Raw genomic sequence first — 12,554 nt, 5'->3', positions numbered from 1 at the left:
TTGCAATTATCAGATCTCTTTGTGTGGATATATAATTGCGGTGTAGCTTAAAATCCTTGTGCAACTTTCCCCTGCCAGGCTTCTCCAGCGAGGTGTCTAATCACCCGCTTTTTGTGCCATGTACCCTTACACATTATTAGTATGACCTTGCTTATGTAGTGATAATTGCAGCCCGAGGCTCTCGCACTGTTTCATGTATACACTGTCTTTGTTTCTCAGGTTCCCATGGTAACAGACTCCGTCCGGTGCGGGGTGCACCGTGATGACATCATCACCCACCGCCAGAGCAACCTTGTGGGACCTGAGCTGTGTGCACACGGGGTGGGTAGCTTATATAGGTAAGTGTATTTCTTTTGTATTTTGTACTCTGATGAAGGATTAAAAATCTGAAACTGTTAACACCTGAAAGCTGTGTGTGGTGTCAGCTTTATTTTCATTGAAATAAGTCCCTAGCAGAGTGCCGCCAGCACCACTATTGTAATCTCTCTCTCTCTCTCTCTCTCATATATATATATTTATATATATATCTCATCTCATATTATATTATTTATATTTAGACCTGACAGCATTTAAAAAGAAAAAATTTGATACGGTGAACCGTGACTATGAAGAATTTAAAGTTTACGGCTGGCTCACAGGCACCAACACGGAGAGAGGTACCAATCCTCATGCCCGTCGATATATGCAGAGACGTAACCGCAATAGAGCCAAGAACAGCGATACCAACTCTTCTAATAGTGACACTGGGGACTCTGCTACCAACTTAAAATCTTCTAGGAAGCCCCCTTTAGGGGTGAAGACTCGCGCCAGACATGAGCGAGACGACGACCCAATAGAAGAGGAGGCCAATACAAGCGAATCCAGAACCAACAAGGGAAAAAAGAAACCGTAATTTTCAACCTGGCTGATATCACCCTGACCACCGCTGACATCTCGGTGCTCAATAAAGGTTTCTCGTATATCCCGACAAATAGATTCGATGAATTCCGCTGGAAAGTGGATTTGGTGAGACTAAACAGACAACTTAAACCACGCGATTTCTTCAAAGATAAGAATTCACCTGCTTCCACAGTTTCATTATACGCACCTTTCAAAAAGAAGTCTAGTTTTGACCCACCCTGCTCCAACCCAGCCATCCACAGTTTTATTAAAACTTTGGACTATAATGTATGTTCCCAGATGAAGGATGAAAATAAACAACTTAATAGATCTAACCTCTCACCAGATGAATGGCAAGCCTTGAAGCATCTCAAAAGTTTGGATCAAGTGTTTATTATCCCAGCAGATAAAGGAGGGGGTACAGTCCTGCTCAAATTAGAGGATTATATCAGTGAAGTTTATTCACAGCTGAACAATACTGATGTCTATGACAAGTTGATGAACGATCCCACAGAGAAATACAGAAGAGAACTGGATGCTATTCTCAACGAGGCAACCACAAATAGAACTTTACCAGCAGAAGTAGCCGAAGCCATAAAAATTGAGTACCCCAGAGTACCGATTATATATTGTCTCCCCAAAGTGCATAAAAATCCCACTAGACCACCCGGGAGACCTATAATTTCGGCCAATGAATCAGTTTACTCTAAGGTTGCTCAATTTCTGGACTTTTTTATACAACCCTGTGTACAACAACAATCCACGTATTTACGAGACACCTCTGACCTGTTAAATAAACTTCATGCTTTACCAGCCCTTCCACAAAATCTCTGGCTTTGTACATTAGACATAACCAGCTTGTATACAAGCATTCCTCACCCAGATGGTCTTGAGGCGATGCAGAACTTGCTTACTACCAGTCCAAACTACAGTGGACCCACTACTAGGTTCATGATCGATTTATTGCAACTGACACTCACCAGGAATTACTTCGTTTTTAATGGTGAGTTTTTCCAACAGCGTACGGGGTGTGCGATGGGTTCTCCCGTCGCACCCTCGTACGCAAATGCATACATGTTTACCATCGAACAAAACATGTTATTTCAGACATCGATGAATCCCAAGATTTTCTTTTACTGCAGATTCATCGACGATATCTTACTGCTATGGCTGGGGTCGGATACTGAGCTACGAGGGTACATAGAAGAAATCAACATGCGTGATTGCCCGATAAAATTCACCATGGAGATGAGCCAGAATGAAATACACTTTCTGGACGTCAGAATCATCAGAGAAGGTGAGAGACTCAGTACCGATCTTTATTCCAAGCCGACTGATCGGAATAATCTGCTGGCAGCACAAAGCCATCATCCAGAAGCTACCAAAAGAAGCTTGCCCTTCTCACAATTGCTGAGAACCAAACGGATAACGAGTTCCGAAGATAAATTTGAGACCAACATACAGCTTATGTGTGAGAAATTTGAACAAAGGGGCTATTCCAAAACAGTCCTCAAACAAGCAGTAGATAAAATAAACCTCATTCCCAGATCTGAAACTCTAAAGAAGAAAATCGATACAGATATAAAAGAGGACCGTATCCACTGGGTAAGAATGTTTGACACTGGTAATCAAACCGTCAATTCCAATCTCAGACAATTGTGGCCTATGGTTCAAAATGATAGGGACTTGAAAGTCCTGAAAAAAACCAGAATAATGCCCTGTTTCAACAGAGTCCGCAACCTGAGAGACATGCTGGTTCGGACTGATGTTACAAAAAGAAATCAATCTAAACAGACCAGACCTAATGGCTGCTTCAAGTGCCTAGGCTGCACTACGTGCAGCCATATGATCATTGGCAAAACCTTCACACATCTTTCATCCGGTAAAAAATTTACCATTCATTACCCCCTCACGTGTTCTAGTAACTTTATCATCTACCTTATTAAATGTCCATGCGGACTCTGTTATGTGGGCAAGACCATCCGTTCTTTTAAAGAGCGGATGGCGATGCATCGCCACTCTATCAGGGCAGCCCTTAACAGCAAAAAAGAGTCGGACCAGCCAGTGGCAAAACATTTTGCCCTGGCGAAACACAATCTGGCACAATTCCGACATATGATTATCGATCATGTCCCACTGGACATGAGAGGAGGGGACCACGGTAAAAGACTAATGCAATTGGAAGCTCGCTGGATCCATACACTGGACACTATGAGCCCCAAGGGGCTGAATGAGCAATTCACGCTCAATATGTTCTTGTAGAACTGCTTCTGTGGACTGCATTTATTCTTTGCATTTGTTTGATCTCCCTTAGATAATGTTTCTGCCGCTTGCTTTTTCTGTTCCCTGTCGACATGGAGCGGTGACTCTGTCAACTTTTTTAGTACTATAGTTATGTGCATATACTAGCGCTTATATTTACATTTAACACTGCAGAAATTTGCTCCTCTCGTTTTTATATTTGTATTTTTCTATTTGCTCATTTTCACTATTCATATGTATTTTTTTGTATGCACTAGATTGAACACCCTGGTTGCCTAGCAACGGAAATGCGCCTCTGTCACTCCCACCTTCTGATTGATCGGGAGATCACCAGTGAGACGTGACGTTTTGACACGCCTCCGGGAGACACCGGACCGGAAGTGAGGTAGAGGACGGGAGGGCGTGACACGTGACAGGCGAGCCTCTTCTCATTTCACATATAGGTAAGCCATGTTACCCTTCTTGCTTTGTATTGCACTTTTATGTCTTGAAAAATTAAGTAAATCTTCTGAAACGTTAACCCACAGCATCGTGTCGTGTCGATTATTTGTTGAGTCCGTGAGAGTGCCATAACCTGCCATTCTATATATATATATATATATACCTCCAATTTTTCCCGGCACTCTGTACTTGTTGTAAAGTCAATGCTGCGGTGCCTTCCACAAAGACGGTTGGTCCAAATATACAATAGCAGGACGGCGGCACTCACTTTCTTATAAATAACTGAGACCACTCAGTAACTGTTATAAACGTTTTCGGTTTTACTAAACCTTCGTCAGATATGACGAAGGTTTAGTAAAACCGAAAACGTTTATAACAGTTACTGAGTGGTCTCAGTTATTTATAAGAAAGCGAGTGCCGCCGTCCTGCTATTGTATATATATATATATATACTTTCCAAATTAGAGGCGTCACTCCGGGACTTGTGAAAGCAAAAGTGATTTATTAGCTTCTAGGTGGTCAACGGCGTTTTGGGAGTTAACCCTTCGTCAGGACCAGAAGACAGTCAAACGTGCAACAACGTTTGACTGTCTTCTGGTCCTGACGAAGGGTTAACTCCCGAAACGCCGTTGACCACCTAGAAGCTAATAAATCACTTTTGCTTTCACAAGTCCCGGAGTGACGCCTCTATTTTGGAAAGTGTTCTGGTGGCTGCAACGCCACATAGGAAGGCACCCGGGCAAGCGAAATCATCGATAAGCGAGGAGTGCCGGACATTCACCTACCTGTATATATATATATATATATGTATATATATATATATATATATATATATATATGAATGTTCGGTTAATTTAGCACTTATGTCCCTGATTTTGTCAATTATGTTATTTTAATAAATTGTTATATTATTCCCGACTTTATGGTTAATTTATCATCATCATTGTACACAATCCGAAATTTTGGGGCCATTTTACATCCTTATCTTGATTGATGATAGCATCCATGGACACCACTTCTGTTTTTATTGAAAAATTGCTACACTGGAGTAAAACATTTTAGTTTCATTATTTGAGCAATAGTGACTATGGGTGGAAATTGACTAAGATTGGAGTTCTATTTCACATGAGATGTTGCTATTGGCAACCAATCAAAGTTTACTCTTATTTATTTAGCACCTTCTAGAGGATAATAGATAGCATCTGATTGGTTTCCCATTGCAACATTCCATGTGAAAAAGAACTCCCATCTTAGTAAATTTCCTCCTCTCATATGTGTGCCTGGAGGACTGAAGGTAGTAAAGTCTTCCCTACTCAATAAATGTTTACAGTGCCATTTAAGGGGTAATGATAACTAACTTGTGCAACAGAATCAAAGCAACACTCAAAGACTGAAAAGTAAATAAACCAACATTTTAGAGATTTTAAGGCCAAATGTAATAGGGTGTGAGAATTTTGGGGGAGTTTTCCCATTTTTTTTAAAAGTAGCAATCAATTACATGGCAAAATCAATTTGGTTTTTCAGTGTAATTAAAAAAAAAAAGGGAAAAATCTCCCGAAATATTGTACTTTCTGATTCCCACACCCTGTTAAATCTGAGTCTCTTTCCTCAGAGAACTTGCTTATATAAAGAGGGGCGGCGGTGCGCGTCCTCCGACCTTTTCATTCCCCTACTATCCACGTCGGCGTGGAGTTGAGAACAGAAAAGTGTGGCGAGCGCAGCGAGCCACCGAGCCCGAAGCGTGGCGAGCGCACGCGTATACCTGTGAAGTTATACGCGTCCCCTCGCGGGGCGCGCTGCGCTCGCCACGCTTCGGGCTCGGTGGCTCGCTGCGCTCGCCACACTATTCTATTCTCAACTCCACGCCGACGTGGATAGTAGGGGAATGAAAAGGTCGGAGAACGCGCACCGCCACCCCTCGCGGGCTCGCTGCGCTCGCCACGCTTCGGGTTGGCGTCTATCGTGGGGTGACGACGGGGACATCTATAATGTGAAATGGGTCATATTGGCCCATTTCACATTTTTCACATTTTTTCACGATTTCAATGTTAAAAAATATTTTAACATTGAAGCCTATGGAAAAATCGGGGGCATCGCGTCGGGACCAATGTTAATGGTCCCGACCGACGCGATGCCCCCGATATTTTACCTTTCCCGACACGATTTCAATGTTAAAATATTTTTTAACATTGAAGCCTATGGAAATATCGGGGGCATCGCGTCGGTCGCGTCGGGACCAATGTTAATGGTCCCGACCGACGCGATGCCCCCGATATTGTGTCCTAGCCGGCAAAATGGACCTGATTTCAAAGGAAATCGGGTCCATCGTATGGATCGTGTACCTTAACTTAAAGGTACACGATCCATAAGATTGTGGCCGTGCTAGGAAACAAGTACCGTTAATTTAAATAGATTTTGGAAATTCATATTTTCAAAAGAAAAAAATGTCTATAGTTTTTATTATTAGTTTGAATAAAAAGATTAAAAGAACATTACAAGAATACAGTGTATACAATATGTTGATAAAGGAAACAAAAGAGTCAAAGGTCCTAAAGCTGAAAGCCTGGTGAAATGTGTGTAACAATGGAAGTTTTGACATTAATGGTGCATTAATGTAAAATAGTGGTTATTTCTAAAATACAAGCATTACATTTTTTTTTTTTTGCATACAGTATAACAAAGATTTAATTTCAATTCTTTATTATTCATAACTTTAGAGCACTTTCAGTACCTCAAATTACCTTTTTTGGGGGGGGGGAGGGGTGGGGGGGTTACAGTATAATAAAGCATATGATAAGTTTGCAAGTTTTCTACATAAGAACTTAAGCAATATCTGTCTGTAATTTAACATTTCAGTTAGAGTTTTGATTTAGAAAGGCAAATTTCACAGTGTCTTCTTTTTCAAGAAATATAAACAATGATACGTTATTTGAATAAATCTATTTTTCAATTAATTGATATAGAAACAATGTTGCTATATTTTTAAAAATACCACAAATTAATTGAGTGAAAGTTTCTCAACCCTGCCTTTAAAGATAAAAAAATGATCCCGTAAAATAATAACTTGCAATAATGCTATAGGAAGGTTAGGAAGGGTAAAGCAGCATTAGGTATCATCAAGCAAAACCAGGCTGAGCTGATCAGTTGGCAGCAACATAGGAGAATACGTATCACAAAACCAGTGCATGGCAATCTTCTATATTACTACTGCATTGAATAGCTGTGCAAAAAATCCGGCAAATCTGGGGCAATTAATTTTTATTTTAAGCATCATTCCCCCCCCAAAAAACTCCATAGCTTGTTAACCCACAAACTCATGTGTGAGGCTTCCAACCATTGAAAAGGATCCCACTTTCTCTGAAAAGACAAAAATAATACCAAACTAACAAATATTTGACATTTTAAGAATTGACATAGCAAGATATAGACATTTTGAGATGTATTTATGTGAGACAGACTGTATACTGTATTTTCTTCTTTTTTTCTTGTTTCTCCCAAATGTTGCTGGTTATTCAGTCAATCAGTTCATGAAACAGGTTACAGTAACATTGATTATTTCAGTGAGTGCACTGATGTTATGGCAGGAAAATGACCTTTTCACCAGTGTGATTATGTTATTGTAAAATAAACTGTATGTTTCATGCGCAATATGATGTTTTGGGAGAGGAATGGTGTAGAGATAATGACAATGCTACAATCTTTGAGTAAGAACAAGGCATTTAGTCAAGTCATAACATTTGCCAGCTGCTTTTCATAATTTGGGCCCTCTTGAAACATACAGAATATTGAATATATGTTCAATATATCTATTTTAATGTATTAATGGCAAAAGCAGCATGACATAAATTATTTTGTATACACAAAAAGTGGCCTTAAACATTTCAGGTCCAACGTCTAGTTAGGCTCAACAGCCCTAGCACTAATAGCACAGGGCCGTCGCTACCCGCTCAGCAGAGGATGCAAATAAGGGAGGCGCCGGGCAGGAGAGGCGCCCTCCCTGCTGTATATCCTCTGCTGTCCTCCTTGGCTGCCGGCTGCTGCTGCGCTTGTCACACTTCATCACAGGCAGCAGCGCCGGAGGCACAGAGCTCCCTCCCAGCAACTGATCACCTGGTCATAGCTACAAGGGGGAAAGGGGGGCATGGCTACACGGACCAGAAGGGGAGGAGCTACAAAGGAGCAAGATTGAGTGTATTAATGTCGGCAACTGGTGTGGGCATGTGTGTAGGCAGCGCTACTGATGTCGGCAGCTGATGTGGGCAAGTGTATAGGCAACGCTACTAATGTTGGCAACTGGTGTGAGAACATGTAGAGGCAGCACTACTAATGTCGGCAACTGATGTGGGCATGTGTATAGGCAGTAATACTAATGTCAGCAACTGGTGTGGGCACGTGTATAGGCAGTGCTACTAATGTCGGCAACTGGTGTGGGCATGTGCATAGGCAGCGCTGCTAATGTTGGCAACTGGTGTGGGCACGTCTATAGGCAAGCTACTAATGTCGGAAACTGCTGTGGGCACGTCTATAGGCAGCGCTACTAATGTCAGCAACTGTTGTGGGCATGTGTATAGTCAGCACTACTGTTGGCAACTGGTGTGACCACATGTGTAGGCAGCCTTACTAATGTCAGCAACTGGTGTGGGCACGTGTATAGGCAGTGCTACTTATGTCGGCAACTGGTGTGGGTATATGGTTACACAGTGCTACTAATGGCGGCACTACGTAGCGTGGGCACTAGGTATAAGAAGAGCAACTATATTTGGCAACTGGAGTGGGCATATGTATAAGCAGAGGTACTACTTTAAGGCAACTGGTGTGGGCATATGTATAGGCAACTCTACTAATGTCGGCAACTGGTGTGGGCATATGGTTTAGCAGTGCTACTACTGTCAGCAACTGGTGTGGGCACTACGTATAAGCAGAGAAACTACTTTTGGCAACTGCTGTGGGCATATGTATAAGCAGAGGTACTACTTTCAGGCAACGGGTGTGGGCACGTGTATAGGCAGCGCTACTACTGTCAGCAACTTGTGTGGGCATATGGTTACACAGTGCTACTAATGTTGGCAACTGGTGTGGGCTTTACATATAGGCAGCGCTACTACTGTCGGCAACTGGTGTGGGCACTACGTATAAGCAGAGCAACAATTTTTTTTTTCGCAACTGGTGTGGGTTTTATGAATACGTAATGCTACAAATGTGGGCATATGCAGGAGTACTCGGGGCATTATGTGTAGCATAATGTGTGTCAATGTCATATGGGCATTATAGTGCATGGCATATTGTGTAAGGGGAATTATGGTGTGTGGCATGATGTGTAATGGACTTTATGGTGTTCTGCATATGTGTAATGGGTTTTGAGGTGTGAAGCATAATGTGTTATGGGGAACATGGTGTTATTGGTACTTTTATGTGACCATGTCAATTCCCCATGAAGCCACCCTTCTACAATTTTGAGCACTCTCCCTGTTTTTTAACATATGGCACCAAAATGGCTAGTTACGGCACTGGTGCTGTGTTAGGTGAATAAGATTGTGCTACTGTAATTTGGAGTGGGAGTAATATTGTGTGGCCACACCCCTCCCTTTGTAAAGTTTGGGTGGGCGCAATTTTATAGTTTGCAGGAGGGCGCCGAACCCCCTAGTACCGGCCCTGTAATAGCAGATCCAAAGATGAGCCACTTTAAACTAAGAACATTAACATCGTTCAATATTCAATGTAGACCATTTTTAGTAAAAAAAAATTAAAACTACAATTAATTTAAACATTTAAACTAGACTCTCTGAATTGTAAAAAAAAAAAATTTGGACTTGGAAATGTTAAACACCCTGACACAATTCCTGTGAACTATTGATATGCTAATGAAAACTTACAAAATACAGTAAAACTACCTGATAACACAGAGGGATTAATTTACTAAAACGGGATGCTGCTGTGGGAAACCAATCAGATTCTATCTGTTATCTTCAAGAAAGTGAAAAATAAGTAAGTTGAACATTAGATTATCTTTGGTTGCCCATAGCCACATCCTATCTTCAAAATAACTCCCATCTTAGTAAATAAAAAACAGAGTATAGGAAACGGGGCTAAACTAGTAATAAAAACACTTTTTACTAAGTAACTGGTGAGCTAACAAAGCATCAGAGACATTGACTAATATATTTAAATTGCAATAGACCTATGCACCTATGATTGGCGGCTTTGCCTATCAATTGGTTATTAAATATACCCCTTAATCAATAATTAAACTGTTAATATAATATATAATAAAGTGTGCTCAGTTTGTGCTATGGCAGCGCCGTAGTGGTTTTTTTTTTTCCCTTAGTCAATGAACCTCACATCTCTCAAGAACAATTCTATTCTTGAGAAATAGCATGCTTAATATGGAAACTTATTAGTAATATCTCTAGACATTCCATTTATATATTTAGAATTGACAGTTATTACATATTCAAATATATGGTAATGTTTCTAATGATAAATATATCAAATGAGAGTTAATATAAAAGATTATAATTAGGGTTACATTTACATAAGGTCGAATTTCAAAATTTTCTATCAGTTTTAAAACAATGAAAATATATCTAAATCATGTTGTTTTTCTACAAATTTACTAACAGACAAATGTTTATATTAATTTTTTTAAGTAAATGTGTGTTTTAGCTCCAGAAATATAACATCAATTCAGAAATCAATAGAAATTTATGCCAATTAACCTTTAGTAAATATTCTGGACAAAACATTAGGGACAAATCTGAACTCATTATCTTCCCCCCACCCACAGTAATACCCCTACTAATATCTGTGTCACTGTTAACAACACTATAATACCCCCCATTCCCCACCTCTGTCTGGTTGTCACTCTTGACTCCTCCCTTTCATTTGCACCCCATATCCTGGCATGTTCTTGTCGGTTCCAGTTATGCAACATTGCTCGCATAAGGCCTTTTCTCTCCCAGAGTGCAGCTAAACTTTTCATCCACACATTAGTCATCTCATGGCTCGACTACTGCAATGTTCTCCTCACTGACCTCACTTGCTCCCCTCAAATCTGTCCTTAACTACGCAGCCAGGATTATCTCCCTCTCCCGCCACTCTACTTCTGCTACTCCCCTTCAATAAAATCTTTACTGGCTCCCAATCCCCTACATAATCCTCTTTACTCCTCACCCTCACATACAGAGCCACCTTTAATTCCACTGCTCCATATATCTTCAACCTCATCTCCAAACATACTCCCTCCCGCCCTTTATGGTCGGCCAACAACTGTCGTCTCTCTGGCACCCTGATCACTGTTTCCCACTCTAGAGTTCAGGACTGTGCTGCACCCCTTTAGTGGAAAGCACTCCCTCGCTCCATTAGACTCTCCCCAACATTGCAAAGCTTCAAGTGGGCACTGAAAACTGACCTATTCATCTAAGCATAAACTTCTGCTGCATAACCTAGCCTGAGGATGGTCCACCGACTCCCTGCCTAATGCCTTGACCAATTCTGCCTGCTTACATCCTGCTATAAAGCCACCTCCCACTTGCTTGCACCTCATGTAATCTGTCGGTATCCCCTTCCCACTAGATTGTCAGCTCCTTAGAGCAGGACCCTCTTCCCTCTTGTTGTCAAAGCCCTCTTCTCTTCACATTTCACTATTAGGTCTCCCAATACTCAAACACTCAGCGACCATCTTTGTCCGCATACTCATCTCCATCTTTGGCCACCAGCCCTTAGTAGAACATTGATCACATCCTCATTACTTACATCTAAGCTATGTTGAATTGCGGTGATCTTTTTACCTGTACTCTATTTTTGTTATTTATTTACTGAAGTGTTAAGTTCTGTCTCCCTGTACTGTTCCATTGTATGCCCTTTGTAGGACACTGAGAAACACTTGTGGTGCCTTATAAATAAAATATTATATATAATATTCTCCTTATAGTCAAAAATAATAATTAGAATATCAAACTGAGTTAATAGAAGGCTAAAAAGTGCAACGTAAGAAAAAGCCAAGTACTGTAAGTTGTTTTTAGATAAACTCAGGACTTGAAAAAGAATATAATTGGGCTGATTCTAAGTGGGAAGCAGAGCTAAAGCATAACAAGTAGCTTGGAAAAGCGATGTCTCAATGGAATGTAAATATAGTAACTTTTGTGCATGAATAGTTCATATGAGCTGCTTTGGTATACAGTCCATGAATGATGGAAAGATTTTGCCAAGGTGCAAATATATTCCTTTTTTTTTTGCTTTGCTCCATACTATGATTCATCTCAAGTTTAAATATAGTATAAATAAATTGACTTCTGTTGTGTATTTTGTCGCACTATGTGTTGTATGACACAGTCACACACTGCCGTGATTACTTTTACAAGGAGCACATCGAGTGATATTGTTAGTCAACCCATGCTCCCTATTAACTGAACATTTAAATTAAGTTCATGTGAGATTATAGTTATTAATTTTTTTAAATATACATTTAAAATAAATGATGAGTTATGTGTGATAGTAAAAGACATAACATTTCTAAAAACCTATTTTAAATGTCACAATCACAAGGCCCCTATGTTAGGATAGGCCTCTCTGCACTAGATATGGTAAACAACAAATTAGATAATGTTCATGAAAACAGCATGGCATTAATATCATCTTGACTCGATTGTCATCAAGCCTCTACCACACATTCTTCATTAGAGAAATAATTGGATAAGGGAGAGTGGCTATTCACGTAGAAGTCTGGGAAATCCCTGCAACTCAATAATTTGCAGGACATTCTATACACATAGTCAATTGCAGAGTTTGGTGAACAATTCAGATTTTTTAATTCTTCATTCTGTCAAATTTTATCAAAACCTTTCCTTCAACTGATATATACTGAAGTGGAAAAAAACAGGGTCTCCATAATTAGTGGTGCCCCATTTATCTTATACTGAAGAAACTAGACTATAATATCAAACCGGCTTCCTAAAATAATATCATATGGCCAA

Source organism: Crinia signifera, chromosome 2, assembly GCF_055691185.1.
Source record: "Crinia signifera chromosome 2, ASM5569118v1, whole genome shotgun sequence".
NCBI classification, from domain to species: Eukaryota; Metazoa; Chordata; class Amphibia; order Anura; family Myobatrachidae; genus Crinia; species Crinia signifera.
The sequence above is the reverse complement of the archived record's forward strand: the minus strand, read 5'-3'. Positions refer to the sequence as shown.